The sequence below is a fragment of the Caretta caretta genome, chromosome 12, assembly GCF_965140235.1.
Source record: "Caretta caretta isolate rCarCar2 chromosome 12, rCarCar1.hap1, whole genome shotgun sequence".
Classification (NCBI taxonomy): domain Eukaryota; kingdom Metazoa; phylum Chordata; order Testudines; family Cheloniidae; genus Caretta; species Caretta caretta.
Window position 1 is genome coordinate 1650147 of NC_134217.1, and position 18123 is coordinate 1668269.

The window sequence follows — 18123 nt, forward strand, 5'->3', positions numbered from 1 at the left end:
GCTGCTGCCAGGACCCACAGCATCCCACAACCACCCTCCCTGCTCACCTCGGAGTGTGGGGGAGCTGGGCCTCGTTAGCATCTCGCAGTCTCAGCTGCCTCAAGACCCGAATAAGCTGGCTGATCTGGCGCAGGGTCATCTCCGGGGCCGGGCACGCCAGCCGCTGGCGCTGGCTGATCAAACACGGGGGGTTGGCAAAGAGGGAGAAGTAGCTGTTCCTTCCCAGCAGCTGCACTGCTTGCTTGTTCCCAGAACAGGAGGCATACTGCAGGCAAGAGGAGGAGAGCTGGGATCAGCACCATGCTCCTAATGGGATGCTACCTGGGGTCAGCGCCAACCTGCTGCCAGCTATGCTACCTGGGTCGATGCCAGGCTGCTGCCAGCTATGCCACCTGTGGTCATTGGGGCAAGCAGCAGCACTGTGCCATGGTGCAGCGTGGCCAGGCCCAGGCACTCCCAGCTCCATCCCCCCAGCGCTCTGTGGAGGATGCCCCGAACGCTGGGATCAGGCTCCTGGGGTTGTATTCCCCCCTGGGGACCTCAGGGTATATTCCTGCTCTGTGCTTTGGTTCTCCCAGCCGTGAAGTTGGGATGATGCCGGGGGTGGGAGGTTGATTTAGCTCATGGGTGTCTGGGCTGTGGTTTGCCATCCTGTGGTGCAAGGCATGGGGGGAGGGAACGTGCCATTGTTTGGGAAATCCAGGGAAATCGCCCACTGCAGCAGCCAGGCTCCCCAGGTTGCAAGGGAGGTCATGGGCCCCAGTGAACGCTCCTTCGGAGGCCAAGCTCGTGCCAGTGCAGGTGAGCTGAGCTAGTGGCAGGAGTTGGCAGTGGGAGCGCCAGGTGGGATACAGCCCAGCATTCGGACCTTGGGTTATACCTAGGCCAATCGGCCGGGGCATGGCTTGCCAGGCGAGGAGCTTTATGAACAGCCCCTTCTGGCTGCTGGAACAGTGGTTCAGGCTCAAGAAAGTTGAATGAAAAGTACTAACACCAAGCAGCCCAGTGCCTGCATCCTGGACCATTACCAGCCCCAAGTGAATTGTTCCCAGGGGTCTCCTGCTTGGGATGGCTGGCCCTGCTGTTGGCACCTGGTGCTACCATTCCCTCTCCACCCCCTGGTCAGGGTTGCTGTGCAGGCTCTGTAGTGCAACCCACAGCCTTTGCGATGCCCTGCATTGGAGGAGGGGTAAAAGTTAGTTCTTTTGTTTTTTTGTGTGGAGGGAGTTACATAACGAGGGAGAAGGAGCATTGTGTGCAGGGAGAAAGGCACAACACAAGTCAAAGCAGGAGACTGGGAAGAAGGAGCAACATTCTTCAGAGCACAGCCTCTAGTGTTGATTTCAGCACCTGGGACTGGGCGGAAAAACCCTGCCATGGCTGCAGGTCGTAAAAAAGACCCTTGTTAGGAATATTTTCAAGAAATCCCAGTATGCCTGAGTCAAAAAGGAATGTATGGCCAATGCAAACAGGGCATCCAAGAGCTCCAAGGCCTGGTTCATAGATTCATAGAATGTCAGGGTTGGAAGGGACCCCAGGAGGTCATCTAGTCCAACCCCCTGCTCAAAGCAGGACCAGTCCCCAATTTTTGCCCCAGATCCCTAAATGGCCCCCTCAAGGATTGAACTCACAGCCCTGGGTTTAGCAGGCTGATGCTCAAACCACTGAGCTATCCCTCCCCCCCAACAGAATGAAACAACATTCTGAACAATAAGAAAAGGAGTACTTGTGGCACCTTAGAGACTAACCAATTTATTTGAGCATGAGCTTTTGTGAGCTACAGCTCACTTCATCGGATGCATACCGTGGAATATCGGTATGCATCCGATGAAGTGAGCTGTAGCTCACGAAAGCTCATGCTCAAATAAATTGGTTAGTCTCTAAGGTGCCACAAGTACTCCTTTTCTTTTTGCGAATACAGACTAACACAGCTGTTACTCTGAAACCTGTCATTCTGAACAATGCTCCTCTGAAAGCAGTGACTTTGCAGATGGTGGTGTGGGCATGTCTGAATAATCTGGCTCCGCTGGTTAGTAATCTTATTTTGGCACTATTCTTACAGACGGCCCACCATGGCTTTCCATGCAAGTAAATGCTCATTTCGCTGATTGGCATCAATTTGTGGTTTGGGAGGATTGCTCATGAATTTTGAACTGTTTGTGTTCAAAATATAATTGGCAGGCTAGTTTGCTGTGGGAGTATTTATCCATTATGTTTTTACTCTTCTTGCTGGACTTCTGAAATGATTTTTTATTGCTCAATATAATCAAATCTCCTACATGTAGATTTCCAGTTTAAAAGTTTTATTAGGCATTTATGAATTTTAACATTTTTTAAAAATGTCAAGCTGTTTGGTATATTGCTAGCGACAAGGTTTTAAATAGTTCTCTAAAATGTCTCTTTTTAAAGACTAATCTCCCTTTTTTCCCTCCTGCAGCTGCAAATGTTTCATTGCCCCACGTATCATCTCCGTCCCAGAGGCTATCAAAGATTAGAAGCCAAAAAAAATGCACTCGCGATGAAATGTTCTCTGAACTCATGAAGTCCTCCCACGCTGAAAGAGCCCAGCACAATGCGTGGAGGGAGACAATGTTAGAGTCCAGAAAAGCACAAAAAAAATGTGAGGACAGGAAGAACGAGCGAGAGGAAGGTATGTCAGCATGATGAGAGGAGGCAGGAGGCAATGTTGAGGCTACTGGAGGATCAAACTGATATGCTCCAGTGTCTGGTGGAGCTGCAGGAAAGGCAGCAGGAGCACAGACCGCCGCTGTAGCCCCTGTGTAACCAACCTGCCCTCTTCCCCAAGTTCCATAGCCTCCTGACCCAGACGCCCAAGAAAGCGGTGGGGGAGCCTCCAGGCACCCAACCACTCCACCCCAGAGGACTGCCCAAGCAACAGAAAGCTGCATTCAACAAGTTTTGAAGTGCAGTGTAGCCTTGTCCTTCCAACCTTCCCTCCTCCACCACCCCATCTGGTGCTTCCCTCCTCCCCTACCCCTCCCGGGCTACCTTGGCAGTTATCATAGAATATCAGGGTTGGAAGGGACCTCAGGAGGTCATCTAGTCCAACCCCCTGCTCAAAGCAGGACCAATCCCCAATTAAATCATCCCAGCCAGGGCTTTGTCAAGCCTGTCCTTAAAAACTTCTAAGGAAGGAGATTCCACCACCTCCCTAGGTAACGCATTCCACTGTTTCACCACCCTCCTAGTGAAAAAGTTTTTCCTAATATCCAACCTAAACCTCCCCCACTGCAACTTGAGACCATTACTCCTTGTCCTGTCGTCTTCTACCACTGAGAATAGTCTAGAACCATCCTCTTTGGAACCATCTGTCAGGTAGTCGAAAGCAGCTATCAAATCCCCCCTCATTCTTCTCTTCTGCAGACTAAACAATCCCAGTTACCTCAGCCTCTCCTCATAAGTCATGTGTTCCAGTCCCCTCATCATTTTTGTTGCCCTCCGCTGGACTCTCTCCAATTTTTCCACATCCTTCTTGTAGTGTGGGGCCCAAAACTGGACACAGTACTCCAGATGAGGCCTCACCAATGTTGAATACAGGGGAAGGATCACGTCCGTCGATCTGCTGGCTATGCCCCTACTTATACATCCCAAAATGCCATTGGCCTTCTTGGCAACAAGGGCACACTGTTGACTCATATCCAGTTTCTCGTCCACTGTCACCCCTAGGTCCTTTTCCGCAGAACTGCTGGCTAGCCATTCGGTCCCTAGTCTGTAGCGGTGCATTGGATTCTTCCGTCCTAAGTGCAGGACCCTGCACTTATCCTTGTTGAACCTCATCAGATTTCTTTTGGCCCAATCCTCCAATTTGTCTAAGTCCCTCTGTATCCTATCCCTACCTGCCACCGTATCTACCACTCCTCCTAGTTTAGTATCATCTGCAAATTTGCTGAGAGTGCAATCCACACCATCCTCCAGATCATTTATGAAGATATTGAACAAAACCGGCCCCAGGACCAACCCTTGGGACACTCCACTTGGTACCAGCTGCCATCTAGACATGGAGCCATTGATCACTACCCGTTGAGCCCGACAATCTAGCCAACTTTCTACCCACCAAATAGTGCATTCATCCAGCCCATACTTCTTTAACTTGCTGACAAGAATACTGTGGGAGACTGTGTCAAAAGCTTTGCTAAAGTCAAGAAACAATACATCCACTGCTTCCTTTCATCCACAGAACCAGTAATCTCATCATAGAAGGCGATTAGATTAGTCAGGCATGACCTTCCCTTGGTGAATCCATGCTGACTGTTCCTGATCACTTTCCTCTCATGTAAGTGCTTCAGGATTGATTCCTTGAGGACCTGCTCCATGATTTTTCCGGGGACTGAGGTGAGGCTGACTGGCCTGTAGTTCCCAGGATCCTCCTTCTTCCCTTTTTTAAAGATGGGCACTACATTAGCCTTTTTCCAGTCGTCCGGGACTTCCCCCGATCGCCATGAGTTTTCCAAGATAATGGCCAATGGCTCTGCAATCACAGCCGCCAACTCCTTTAGCACTCTCGGATGCAACGCATCCGGCCCCATGGACTTGTGCACGTTCAGCTTTTCTAAATAGTCCCTAACCACTTCTTTCTCCACAGAGGGCTGGCCACCTCCTCCCCATGCTGTGTTGCCCAGCGCAGCAGTCTGGGAGCTGACCTTGTTCATGAAGACAGAGGCAAAAAAGCATTGAGTACATTAGCTTTTTCCACATCCTCTGTCACTAGGTTGCCTCCCTCATTCAGTAAGGGGCCCACACTTTCCTTGACTTTCTTCTTGTTACCAACATACCTGAAGAAACCCTTCTTGTTACTCTTAACATCTCTTGCTAGCTACAACTCCAGGTGCGATTTGGCCCTCCTGATTTCATTCCTACATACCCGAGCAACGTTTTTATACTCTTCCCTGGTCATTTGTCCAATCTTCCACTTCTTGTAAGCTTTTTTATGTTTAAGATCCACAAGGATTTCACTGTTAAGCCAAGCTGGTCGCCTGCCATATTTACTATTCTTTCGACACATTGGGATGGTTTGTCCCTGTAACCTCAATAGGGATTCTTTGAAATACAGCCAGCTCTCCTGGACTCCTTTCCCCCTCATGTTATTCCCCCAGGGGATCCTACCCATCAGTTCCCTGAGGGAGTCAAAGTCTGCTTTCCTGAAGTCCAGGGTCCGTATTCTGCTGCTTACCTTTCTTTCCTGGGTCAGGATCCTGAACTCGACCAACTCATGGTCACTGCCTCCCAGATTCATAAATGATCCGGATATCTTCATAAATGATCTGGAGGATGGTGTGGATTGCACTCTCAGCAAATTTGCGGATGATACTAAACTGGGAGGAGTGGTAGATACGCTGGAGGGGAGGGATAGGATACAAAAGGACCTAGACAAATTGGAGGATTGGGCCAAAAGAAATCTGATGAGGTTCAATAAGGATAAGTGCAGGGTCCTGCACTTAGGACGGAAGAACCCAATGCACAGCTACAGACTAGGGACCGAATGGCTAGGCAGCAGTTCTGCGGAAAAGGACCTAGGGGTGACAGTGGACGAGAAGCTGGATATGAGTCAGCAGTGTGCCCTTGTTGCCAAGAAGGCCAATGGCATTTTGGGATGTATAAGTAGGGGCATAGCGAGCAGATCGAGGGACGTGATCGTTCCCCTCTATTCGACATTGGTGAGGCCTCATCTGGAGTACTGTGTCCAGTTTTGGGCCCCACACTTCAAGAAGGATGTGGATAAATTGGAGAGAGTCCAGCGAAGGGCAACAAAAATGATTAGGGGTCTGGAACACATGAGTTATGAGGAGAGGCTGAGGGAGCTGGGATTGTTTAGCCTGCAGAAGAGAAGAATGAGGGGGGATTTGATAGTTGCTTTCAACTACCTGAAAGGGGGTTCCAAAGAGGATGGCTCTAGACTGTTCTCAATGGTATCAGATGACAGAACGAGGAGTAATGGTCTCAAGCTGCAGTGGGGGAGGTTTAGATTGGATATTAGGAAAAACTTTTTCACTAAGAGGGTGGTGAAACAGTGGAATGCGTTACCTAGGGAGGTGGTAGAATCTCCTTCCTTAGAGGTTTTTAAGGTCAGGCTTGACAAAGCCCTGGCTGGGATGATTTAACTGGGAATTGGTCCTGCTTCGAGCAGGGGGTTGGACTAGATGACCTTCTGGGGTCCCTTCCAACCCTTATATTCTATGATTCTATGATTCTATGATTCCCATCTACTTTTGCTTCCGCTACTAATTCTTTCCGGTTTGTGAGCAGCAGGTCAAGAAAAGCTCTCCCCCTAGTTGGCTCCTCCAGCACTTGCACCAGGAAATTGTCCCCTACATTTTCCAAAAACTTCCTGGATTGTCTGTGCACCGCTGTAGTGCTCTCCCAGCAGATATCAGGATGATTAAAGTCGCCCATGAAAACCAGGACGTGCAATCTAGTAGCTTCTGCGAGTTGCCGGAAGAAAGCCTCATCCACCTCATCCCCCTGGTCCGGTGGTCTATAGCAGACTCCCACCACTACATCACTCTTGTTGCTCACACTTCTAAACTTAATCCAGAGACACTCAGGTTTTTCTGCAGTTATCCTCCCATTTGTGTGACGAATTAATAAAGAATGTATGAATTTGAAACAACAATGACTTTATTGCCTCTGCAAGCGGTGATCAAAGAGGGGAGGGGAGGGTGGCTGGCTTACAGGGAAGTAGAGTGAACCAAGGAGATGGGTTTTCATCAAGGAGAAACAAACAGAACTTTCACACCGTAGCCTGGCCAGTCATGAAACTGGTTTTCAAAGCTTCTCTGATGCGCAGCGCACCCTGCTGTACTCTTCTAATCACCCTAGTGTCTGGCTGCGCATAATCAGCAGCCAGATGATTTGCCTCAACCTCCCACCCCACCATAAATGTCTACACCTTACTCTCACAGATATTGTGGAGCACACAGCAAGCAGCAATAAAAATGGGAATATTGGTTTCACTGAGGTCAAACCGAGTCAGTAAACTGCGCCAGCGCGCTTTTAAATGTCAAAATGCACCTTCTACCACCATTCTGCACTTGCTCAGCCTATATTTGAACTGCTCCTTGCTACTGTCCAGGGTGCCTGTGTAGGGCTTCATGAGCCATGATATTAAGGGGTAGGCTGGGTACTCAAGGATAACTATAGGCATTTCAACAACCCCAACGGTTATTTTCTGGTCTGGAAAGTAAGTCCCTTGCTGCAGCCGTTCCCACAGACCAGAATTCCTGAAGATGCGAGCATCATGAACCTTTCCCGGCCATCCCACGTTGATGTTGGTAAAACGTCCCTTGTGATCCACCAGTGCTTGCAGCACCATTGAAAAGTACCCCTTTTGGTTTATGTACTGGCTGCCTTGGTGTTCTGGTCCCAAGATAGGGATATGGGTTCCGTCTATCGCCTTGCCACAGTTCGGGAATCCCATTGCAGCAAAGCCATCCACTATGACCTGCACATTCCCCAGAGTCACTACCCTTGATAGCAGCAGCTCAGTGATCATGTTGGCTACTTGGATCACAGCAGCCTGCACAGTAGATTTGCCCACTCCAAATTGATTCCCGACTGACCGGTAGCTGTCTGGCGCTGCAAGCTTCAAGAGGACTATCGCCACTCTCTTGTGAACTGTGAGAGCTGCTCTCATCTTGGTATTCTGGCGCTTCAGGGCAGGGAAAGCAAGTCACAAAGTTCCATGAAAGTGCCCTTATGCATGCAAAAGTTTCACAGCCATTGGGAATTGTCCCAGACCTGTAACACTATGCGGTCCCACCAGTCTGTGGTTGTTTCCTGGGCCCAGAATCAGCATTCCACGGCATGAGCCTGCCCCACTGCCACCAGGCCAAATTGCCGGGGCCCGTACTTTGAGAGAAGTCTGTGTCCATGTCCTCATCACTCGTCACCACACTGCCGTCGCCTCCTCGCCTGCTTTTGCAGGTTCCGGTTCTGCATGTACTGCTGGATAACACGCGTGGTGTTTAGAGCAGTCACAACTGCCACGGTGATCTGAGCGGGCTCCATGCTTGCCATGGTATGGCGTGAGCAGGAGAGCAGAGTGGCAGTGGAAGCGGTGGGTGGATTACGATGCTCACAGCAATATGGCACCCACACGGAAAAAGGTGCGAAACGATTGTCGACCGTTGCTTTCATGGAGGGGGGAGCAAGGAGTAGGCTGGCAACAGACAGTGCAGTACAACTGCTAGCCATTGTCATCTCCTGGGTGCTCGCCAGCAGACAGTGCAATACAGTTGCTAGCTGTCATTGTCTCCTGGCTGCTCGCGGTGCTGCTGGCTGGGAGAGCAGCCTGAGGCAGAATGGCCCCCTCAAGGATTGAACTCACAGCCCTGGATTTAGCAGGCCAATGCTCAAACCACTGAGCTATCCCTCTGCCAATATTCCAGGCAGCACTGAATCTCCATTAGACAAAAAGAAGAGAATGACCTGAGTCACTCTCATTTATGTCCAGGTGTCCCTGACAGACCTTACCGAGGTCTGCCAGGAGCATTCATGTCTGCCCAGGCACCCTGACCAACCTCACCAAGGCCGGCCAAGAGCACCCAGGAGACGATGAGGACAGATACCAGTCATACTGCACCATCTGCTACCACAAGGCAATGAGCTGCTGCTGTGTAGCAATGCAGTCCCATGTCTGCCAGCACCCAGGAGACGTACGGTGACGGTGAGCTGAGTGGGCTCCATGCTTGCCGTAGTATGGCGTCTGCACGGGTAACCCATGAAAAAAGGCACCAAACGATTGTCTGCCTTTGCTTTCACAGAGGGAGGAAGGGATGAAGGGCCTGACAACATGTACCCAGAACCACCTGCGACAATGTTTTTTGCCCCATCAGGCAATGGGATCTCAACCCAGAATTCCAATGGGCGGCGGAGACTGTGGGAACTGTGAGATAGCTACTCACAGTGCAACGCTCCGGAAGTCCACGCTAGCCTCAGTACTGTGGACGCACTCCGCCGACTTAATGGTCTTAAGTGGGGGGACACACAATTGACTGTATAAAATCGCTTTTTAAAAAATTGACTTCTATAAATTCCACCTAATTTCATAGTGTAGACATACCCATATTCTAAATGCCTAACTGCTGAAGAAGATGCTGCTATGAAATGGACATTTAATAATCACCCATCAATCAGGTCATCAATAAATTTCAGGGTGGGGGTGGATCAGTCAAGTAGTACATGTTTCCTGATAAGAACATAGGCAGGGCAATACTGAGTCAGACCAGGAGTCCATCTAGTCCAGTATCGTGTTTTGCGACAGTGGCCGGCACCAGATGCATCAGAGGGAATGTATAAAACATGGCAATTATTGAGTGAGCCATCTGCTGTCATCCACTCCCAGCTTCTGGCAGGCTGGTGATGTTCTAAAGAAAGTCAGTGGTGGAAGGCACTAGCTGGAGCCAGAGCTTGTTGAAGGGCTAAACCAGCTTTTGACAGCAGTAGCCTCTTCTGCAGGCACAGAAAGAATAGTTTCTTCATTTGGACTAATTCAATCAAAGCTGAGAAATTGGTTGGCAGTTGAAAAAGTTGGGGATCTTGTTTTTCTCTTCCAGTCGTGGAATGAAAACAAGGAGGGACGGGATGAGATCTACTAGTTTTAAAAGTTTGAAGAACAACCCGAGTAATGTGGGAAACTGTTGTCTCATTTTCAAGAGACTTAGGCACGTAAGAATTTAAGCTCCAGTCACTTTCACTTCGGCATATCTAAAAATGTTCCCAGGCTGACCTGAAATAATCAGTTTAAGTCACTGACTACAGTTAAACTCTCTGTTTAATAAATCATTTAGCTGTAAATGTGAAACGTGTTTTGGTCAGAGAAACTGGTTTTCAAAGCCTCTCTGATGCGCAGCACGCCTTGCTGTGCTCTTCTAATCGCCCTGGTGTCTGGCTGCTCAAAATTGGCCACCAGGCAATTTGCCTCAACCTCCCACCCTGCCATAAACGTCTCCCCCTTACTTTCACAGCTATTGTGGAGCACATAGCAAGCAGCAATAACAATGGGAATGTTGGTTGCACTGAGGTCTGACCAACAGCGCCATCGCGCTTTTAAACATCCAAAGGCACATTCTACCACCATTCTGCACTTGCTCAGCCTGTAGTTGAACTGCTCCTTACTACTGTCTAGGCTTCATGAGCCATGGGAGCAAGGGGTAGGCTGGGGTAGGTGCGACCACGTGGTGCTGCTGGCTGGGAGAGCAGCCTGAGGCAGGAGCCTCCAGCTCGCAGGAGAGCAGAGTTGCAGCAGAAGCAGTGGAGCTGTACACCATGCTCTGGAGGTTGCTAGGAGCCGGGCAGGAAAGATGTTCCTAGAACCCCCAGCCAAGCTACTTGTCAGACGAGGATGGCTACTGGTCCTACTGCACCGTCTGCTGCAGAGTTGCAGGAGACCAGGAGAGCAGAGTTGCAGCAGAAGCGGTGGAGCTGTACACCATGGACGAGTATGGCTAGCAGTCCTACTGCACCGTCTGCTGTAAAGGCACCCAGGAGCAGCTGCTGTGTAGCAATGCCAGCTGCTGCAGGTGCTTCTGTGCCAAATGCTTGGAGGTCCTGGTAGGGCAAGGTACCTCGGCCAAGGCAAAAGAGCAAGAGCCCTGAAGCTGTTACAAGTGTCAACCACAGAAGTGCTATGCGGTGTTACAGCGCCGACCAGACTGGAATGTATGGCTGCAAGACTTCTTCACCAGCGACAAAGGACAGGAATATGATGTACCTAAAATCTAAAAAGGCCCGCATATTTCCCAGAGTCACTACCCTTGATAACAGAACATCAAGGATTGCATTGGCTACTTGGATCACAGTAGCCCCCATAGAAGACTTGCCCACAACAGCAGCAGTGATGGTGAGCTGAGTGGGCGCCAGGCTTGCCGTGGTATGACGTCTGCAGGGGTAACCCAGGAAAAAAGGCACGAAACAATTGTCTGCCATTGCTTTCACAGAGGGAGGGACGACTGACGACATGTACCCAAAACCACCTGCAACAATGTTTTTGCCCCATCAGGCATTGGGAACTTAACCCAGAATTCCAATGGGCGGTGGAGACTGCGGGAACTGTGGGATAGCTACCCACAGTGCACCGCTCTGTAAGTCGATGCTAGCCACAGTAGTGAGGACGCACTCCGCTGACTTAATGCACTTAGTATGGACATGCGCAATCGACTGTATAAAATCGAATTCTAAAAATCGACTTCTGTAAAATCAACCTAATTTTGTAGTGTAGACATACCCCAGGTTGCCCATGGCTCTTTTCCCCCAGGCCAAGGAGCAAGCTGTAATTGACAGACAGACCCAGCAGGGGGCAGCCATGCCTCTGTCACAGAATGTTACCATGGCTGAAAAGGATTGTGCAGGCTCGAGGGAGCTAATGTGTGTTGAGCATAGGTACCAATTTCACCCAGAACAACTTTTCTCAACTTGTTCATAAAAACATGAAGGGCCCTTGACCTTGGAAGGGGCGGCTCCGCTCGGTTTCAGAATCCATGACTGTGGTGGTCTAGCTCTGGTGCGGGAGGCTCATCATTTGGGAGGCGCATGGGCTGTTATAGCAGGGATAAGGGAGAGACAAGACAAAACTGCAGGGGGAATCAAATCAGTATCTTAGATGCCAGTATACTAATGCAAGAAGTATGGGGAATAAGCAGGAAGAACTCGAAATCTAGAAACACAGCTATGACATAGTTGGCATCACAGAGAGTTGGTGGGATAATACGCATGACTGGAATATTGATATAGAAGGGTATAGCTTGCTCAGGAAGGACAGGCAGGGAAAAAGGGAAGGAGGTGTTGCCTTATATATTAAAAATGTATACACTTGGACAGAGGTTGAGATGGAAATAGGTGACAGACTTGTTGAAAGTCTCTGGGTAAGGATAAAAGGGGTAAAAAATAAAAGTGATGTCATGGTAGGGATGAAGCTTTTTCTAAACAGGTTTCAGAGTAACAGCCGTGTTAGTCTGTATTCGCAAAAAGAAAAGGAGTACTTGTGGCACCTTAGAGACTAACCAATTTATTTGAGCATAAGCTTTCATGAGCTACAGCTCACTTCATCGGATGCATACTGTGGAAAATACAGAAGATGTTCTTATACAGACAAACCATGAAAAAATGGGTGTTTACCACTACAAAAGGTTTTCTCTCCCCCCACAAACCCACTCTCCTGTTGGTAATAGCTTATCTAAAGTGATCACTCTCCTTACAATGTGTATGATATATCTAAAGTGATCACTCTCCTTACAATGTGTATGATAATCAAGGTGGGCCATTTCCAGCACAAATCCAGGGTTTAACAAGAACGTCTGAGGAAGGGGGGGGGGTAGGAAAAAACAAGGGGAAATACGTTACCTTGCATAATGACTTAGCCACTCCCAGTCTCTATTCAAGCCTAAGTTAATTGTATCCAATTTGCAAATGAATTCCAATTCAACAGTCTCTCGCTGGAGTCTGGTTTTGAAGTTTTTCTGTTGTAATATCGCAACTTTCATGTCTGTAATCGCGTAACCAGAGAGATTGAAATGTTCTCCGACTGATTTATAAATGTTATAATTCTTGACATCTGATTTGTGTCCATTTATTCTTTTAGGTAGAGACTTTTAAGTCTCTTTTAAGTAGAGTAGGGGCATTAGGGGACGAGAGCTGAGGAAGCATTGTTCTAAGTCCTCAGCTCTTGTCCCCTAACGCCCCTACTCTACTTGTGCTATATTGATGACATATTCATCATCTGGATCCATGGAAAAGAAGCCCTTGAGGAATTCCACCATGATTTCAACAATTTCCATCCCACCATCAACCTCAGCCTGGTGCAGTCCACGCAAGAGATCCACTTTCTGGACACTACAGTGCTAATAAATGATAGTCACATAAACACCACCCTAAACCGGAAACCTACTGACCGCTATTCCTACCTACATGCCTCCAGCTTTCACCCTGACCATACCACACGATCCATTGTCTACAGCCAAGCTCTGCAATACAACCGCATTTGCTCCAACCCCTCAGATAGAGACAAACACCTACAAGATCTCTATCAAGCATTCTTACAACTACACTACCCACCTGCAGAAGTGAAGAAACAGGTTGATAGAGCCAGAAGAGTTCCCAGAAGTCACCTACTACAGGACAGGCCTAACAAAGAAAATAACAGAATGCCACTAGCTGTCACCTTCAGCCCCCAACTCAAACCCCTGCAATGCATTATTAAGGATCTACAACCTATCCTGAAGGATGACCCAACACTCTCACAAATCCTGGGAGACAGGCCAGTCCTTGCCTACAGACAGCCCCCCAACCTGAAATGAATACTCACCAGCAACCACATACCACACAACAGAACCACTAACCCAGGAACCTATCCTTGCAACAAAGCCCGTTGCCAACTGTGCCCACGTATCTATTCAGGGGACACCATCACAGGGCCTAATAACTTCAGCCACACTATCAGAGGTTCGTTCACCTGCACATCTACCAATGTGATATATGCCATCATGTGCCAGCAATGCCCCTCCGCCATGTACATTGGTCAAACTGGACAGTCTCTATGTAAAAGAATAAATGGACACAAATCAGATGTCAAGAATTATAACATTCATAAACCAGTCGGAGAACACTTCAATCTCTCTGGTCACGCGATTACAGACATGAAAGTTGCGATATTACAACAGAAAAATTTCAAAACCAGACTCCAGCTAGATACTGTTGAATTGGAATTCATTTGCAAATTGGATACAATTAACTTAGGCTTGAATAGAGACTGGGAGTGGCTAAGTCATTATGCAAGGTAACGTATTTCCCCTTGTTTTTTCCTACCCCCCCCCCTTCCTCAGACGTTCTTGTTAAACCCTGGATTTGTGCTGGAAATGGCCCACCTTGATTATCATACACATTGTAAGGAGAGTGATCACTTTAGATAAGCTATTACCAACAGGAGAGTGGGTTTGTGGGGGGAGAGAAAACCTTTTGTAGTGGTAAACACCCATTTTTTCATGGTTTGTCTGTATAAGAACATGTCCTGTATTTTCCACAGTATGCATCCGATGAAGTGAGCTGTAGCTCACGAAAGCTTATGCTCAAATAAATTGGTTAGTCTCTAAGGTGCCACAAGTACTCCTTTTCTTTTTCTAAACAACTGACAAAATCATCCAAAGGTCAGGATTTGGCAGTGATGGGGGACTTCAGCTACCCAGACATCTGTTGGGAAAATAGAACAGCAGGGCATAGATTATCCAACAAGTCCTGGGAATGTATTAGAGACAATTTTCTATTTCAGGAGGTGAAGAAAGCTGCTAGGGGAGAGGCTGTTCTAGATTTGATTTTGACAAAGAGGGAGGAACTGGTTGTGAATTTGAACATGGAAGGTAACTTGGGTGAAAGTGATCATGAAATGGTGGAGTTCATCGTTCTAAGAAACGGTAGGAGGGAGAACAGCAAAATAAAGACAATGGATTTCAAGAAGGCAGACTTTAGCAAGCTCATGGAGTTGGTAGGTAAGATCCCATGAGAAACAAGTCTAAGGGGAAAAACAATTGATGACAATTGGCAGTTTTTCAAAGAGACATTATTAAGGACACAACAGCAAACTATCCCACTGCATAGGAAAGATAGGAAGTCTGACAAGAGACCATCCTGGCTTAACCAGGAGATCTTCAATGATCTAAAAATAAAAAAAGAGTCCTACAAAAAGTGGAAACTAGGTTAAATTACAAAGGAAGAATATAAACAAATAACACAAGTATGTAGGGACAAAATTAGAAAGGCCAAGGCACAAAATGAGATCAAACTAGCGAGACACATAGTTTGGATAACCAGAAAACATTCTACAAATACATTAGAAGCAAGAGGAAGACCCAGGACAAAGTAGGCCCATTACTCAATGATGAGGGGAAAACAATAACAGAAAATGTGGCAATGGCAGAGGTACTTAATGACTTCTTTGTTTTGGTTTTCACCAGGAAGGTTGGTGGTGATGGGACGTCTAATATAGTGAATGCCAGTGAAAATGTGGTAGAATCAGAGGCTAAAATAGGGAAAGAACAAGTTAAAAATTACTTAGACAAGTTAGATGTCTTCAAGTCACCAGGACCTGATGAAATGCATCCTAGAATATTGAAGGAGCTGACTGAGGAGATATCTGAGCCAATAGCGATTATCTTTGAAAAGTCATGGAAGACGGAAGAGATTCCAGAACACTGGAAAAGGGCAATTATAGTGCCAACTGTAAAAAGGGAAATAAGGATAACCTAGTGAATTACAGACCAGTCAGCTTAACTTCTGTACCCGGAAAGATAATGGAGCAAATAACTAAGCAATCAATTTGCAAACATCTAGAAGATAATAAGGTAATAAAAACAAATCTTGTCAAACCAACCTTGTGGATGGGGGGAAATGGTAGATGTGGAATATCTTGACTTAAGTAAAGCTTTTGATACTGTCCCGCATGACCTTCTCATAAACAAACTAGGGAAATGAAACCTAGATGGAGCTACTATAAGGTAGGTACATAACTGATTGGAAAATAATTCCCAGAGAGTGGTTCACAGTCATGCTGGAAAGGCCTAACGAGTGGGGTCCTACAGGGATCAGTTCTGGGTCCTGTTGCGGTCCAAATACAAGACAGCACAAAGCTTTAAGCAAGCAAGCAGGCTGGTCTGCCAACGGGCTCTCCTGTCAGCTTTCCACCCTCTCCTTTATTCTTTCTCTCCCCCCGCGCATTACATTCTCCAACAGATAAAAAGAATACCCTGGCTTTGTTTAACATTCTTATTTACAAAAAGAAAAGGAGTACTTGTGGCACCTTAGAGACTAACCAATTTATTTGAGCATGAGCTTTCGTGAGCTACAGCTCACTTCATCAGATGTATACCGTGGAAACTGCAGCAGACTTTATATACACACAGAGAATATGAAACAATACCTCCTCCCACCCCACTGTCCTGCTGGTAATAGCTTATCTAAAGTGATCAACAGGTGGGCCATTTCCAGCACAAATCCAGGTTTTCTCACCCTCCACCCCCCCACACAAATTCACTCTCCTGCTGGTGCTAGCCCATCCAAAGTGACAACTCTTTACATAATCAAGTCGGGCTATTTCCTGCATAGATCCAGGTTTTCTCACATCCCCCCCACCCCCATACACACACAAACTCACTCTCCTGCTGGTAATAGCTCATCTAAACTGACCACTCTCCAAGTTTAAATCCAAGTTAAACCAGAACATCTGGGGGGGGGGGGGGGGGGGTTAGGAAAAAACAAGAGGAAACAGGCTACCTTGCATAATGGCTTAGCCACTCCCAGTCTCTATTTAAGCCTAAATTAATAGTATCCAATTTGCAAATGAATTCCAATTCAGCAGTTTCTCGCTGGAGTCTGGATTTGAAGTTTTTTTGTTTTAAGATAGCGACCTTCATGCTCCAACCCCTCAGACAGAGACAAACACCTACAAGATCTCTGTCAAGCTTTCTTACAACTACAATACCCACCTGCAGAAGTAAAGAAACAAATTGATAGAGCCAGAAGAGTTCCCAGAAGTTACCTACTACAGGACAGGCCTAACAAAGAAAATAACAGAACGCCACTAGCGGTCACCTTCAGCCCCCAACTAAAACCCCTCCAACGCATTATTAAGGATCTACAACCTATCCTAAAGGATGACCCAACACTCTCACAAGTCTTGGGAGACAGGCCAGTCCTTGCCTACAGACAGCCCCGCAACCTGAAGCAAATACTCACCAACAACCACATACCACACAACAGAACCACTAACCCAGGAACTTATCCTTGCAACAAAGCCCGTTGCCAATTGTGCCCACATATCTATTCAGGGGACACCATCACAGGGCCTAATAACATCAGCCACACTGTCAGAGGCTCGTTCACCTGCACATCCACCAATGTGATATATGCCATCATGTGCCAGCAATGCCCCTCTGCCATGTACATTGGTCAAACTGGACAGTCTCTACGTAAAAGAATAAATGGACACAAATCAGATGTCAAGAATTATAACATTCATAAACCAGTCGGAGAACACTTCAATCTCTCTGGTCACGCAATCACAGACATGAAGGTCGCTATCTTAAAACAAAAAAACTTCAAATCCAGACTCCAGCGAGAAACTGCTGAATTGGAATTTATTTGCAAATTGGATACTATTAATTTAGGCTTAAATAGAGACTGGGAGTGGCTAAGTCATTATGCAAGGTAGCCTGTTTCCTCTTGTTTTTTCCTAACCCCCCCCCCCCCCCCCAGATGTTCTGGTTTAACTTGGATTTAAACTTGGAGAGTGGTCAGTTTAGATGAGCTATTACCAGCAGGAGAGTGAGTTTGTGTGTGTATGGGGGTGGGGGGGATGTGAGAAAACCTGGATCTATGCAGGAAATAGCCCGACTTGATTATGTAAAGAGTTGTCACTTTGGATGGGCTAGCACCAGCAGGAGAGTGAATTTGTGTGGGGGGGTGGAGGGTGAGAAAACCTGGATTTGTGCTGGAAATGGCCCACCTGTTGATCACTTTAGATAAGCTATTACCAGCAGGACAGTGGGGTGGGAGGAGGTATTGTTTCATATTCTCTGTGTGTATATAAAGTCTGCTGCAGTTTCCACGGTATACATCTGATGAAGTGAGCTGTAGCTCACGAAAGCTCATGCTCAAATAAATTGGTTAGTCTCTAAGGTGCCACAAGTCCTCCTTTTCTTTTTGCGAATACAGACTAACACGGCTGTTCCTCTGAAACCTGTCATTCTTATTTACCAATTTCTATCTACCGCATTCCTTGCTCTCAGGCCTTGAGCCCAGTCCTGGGAGGCTTCCCACGGTTCATGTAATCTGGGCGAGATTCCAAGGTTCATGCCCTTGAGAGGAGCCGTGTGTGCACTGCTCCTACACAACACTCCGGGTGTGCCCTGAATGTTGCCAAGTGCATGGACCTTGCATGAATGCTACAGAGTCCAGTTCTGTTCAATATCTTCATCAGTGATTTAGATAATGGCATAGCGAGTACACTTATAAAGTTTATGGATAATCCCAAGCTGGGCCGGGTTGCAAGTGCTTTGTAGGACAGGATTAAAATTCAGAATGATCTGGACAAACTGGAAAAATGGCCTGAAGTAAATAGGA

At 47.4% G+C, this 18123-nt stretch overlaps 1 protein-coding gene across 4 annotated transcripts in view; it reads left to right on the forward strand.

Moving 5' to 3' along the window:
• LOC125620874 (zinc finger E-box-binding homeobox 2) overlaps nucleotides 1-3081 on the forward strand; it is a 34695-nt gene extending 31614 nt beyond the window's left edge. For 2 of the 4 annotated variants that reach the window (XR_012664513.1, XM_048817100.2), the window contains exon 6: nucleotides 2438-3081. The gene's annotated coding sequence lies outside the window, so the exon portion shown is untranslated. The remainder of the gene's footprint in view (nucleotides 1-2437) is intronic. The other 2 variants (XM_075118235.1, XM_048817099.2) reach the window with 1 other exon arrangement.
• Nucleotides 3082-18123: the final 15042 nt, after the last annotated feature.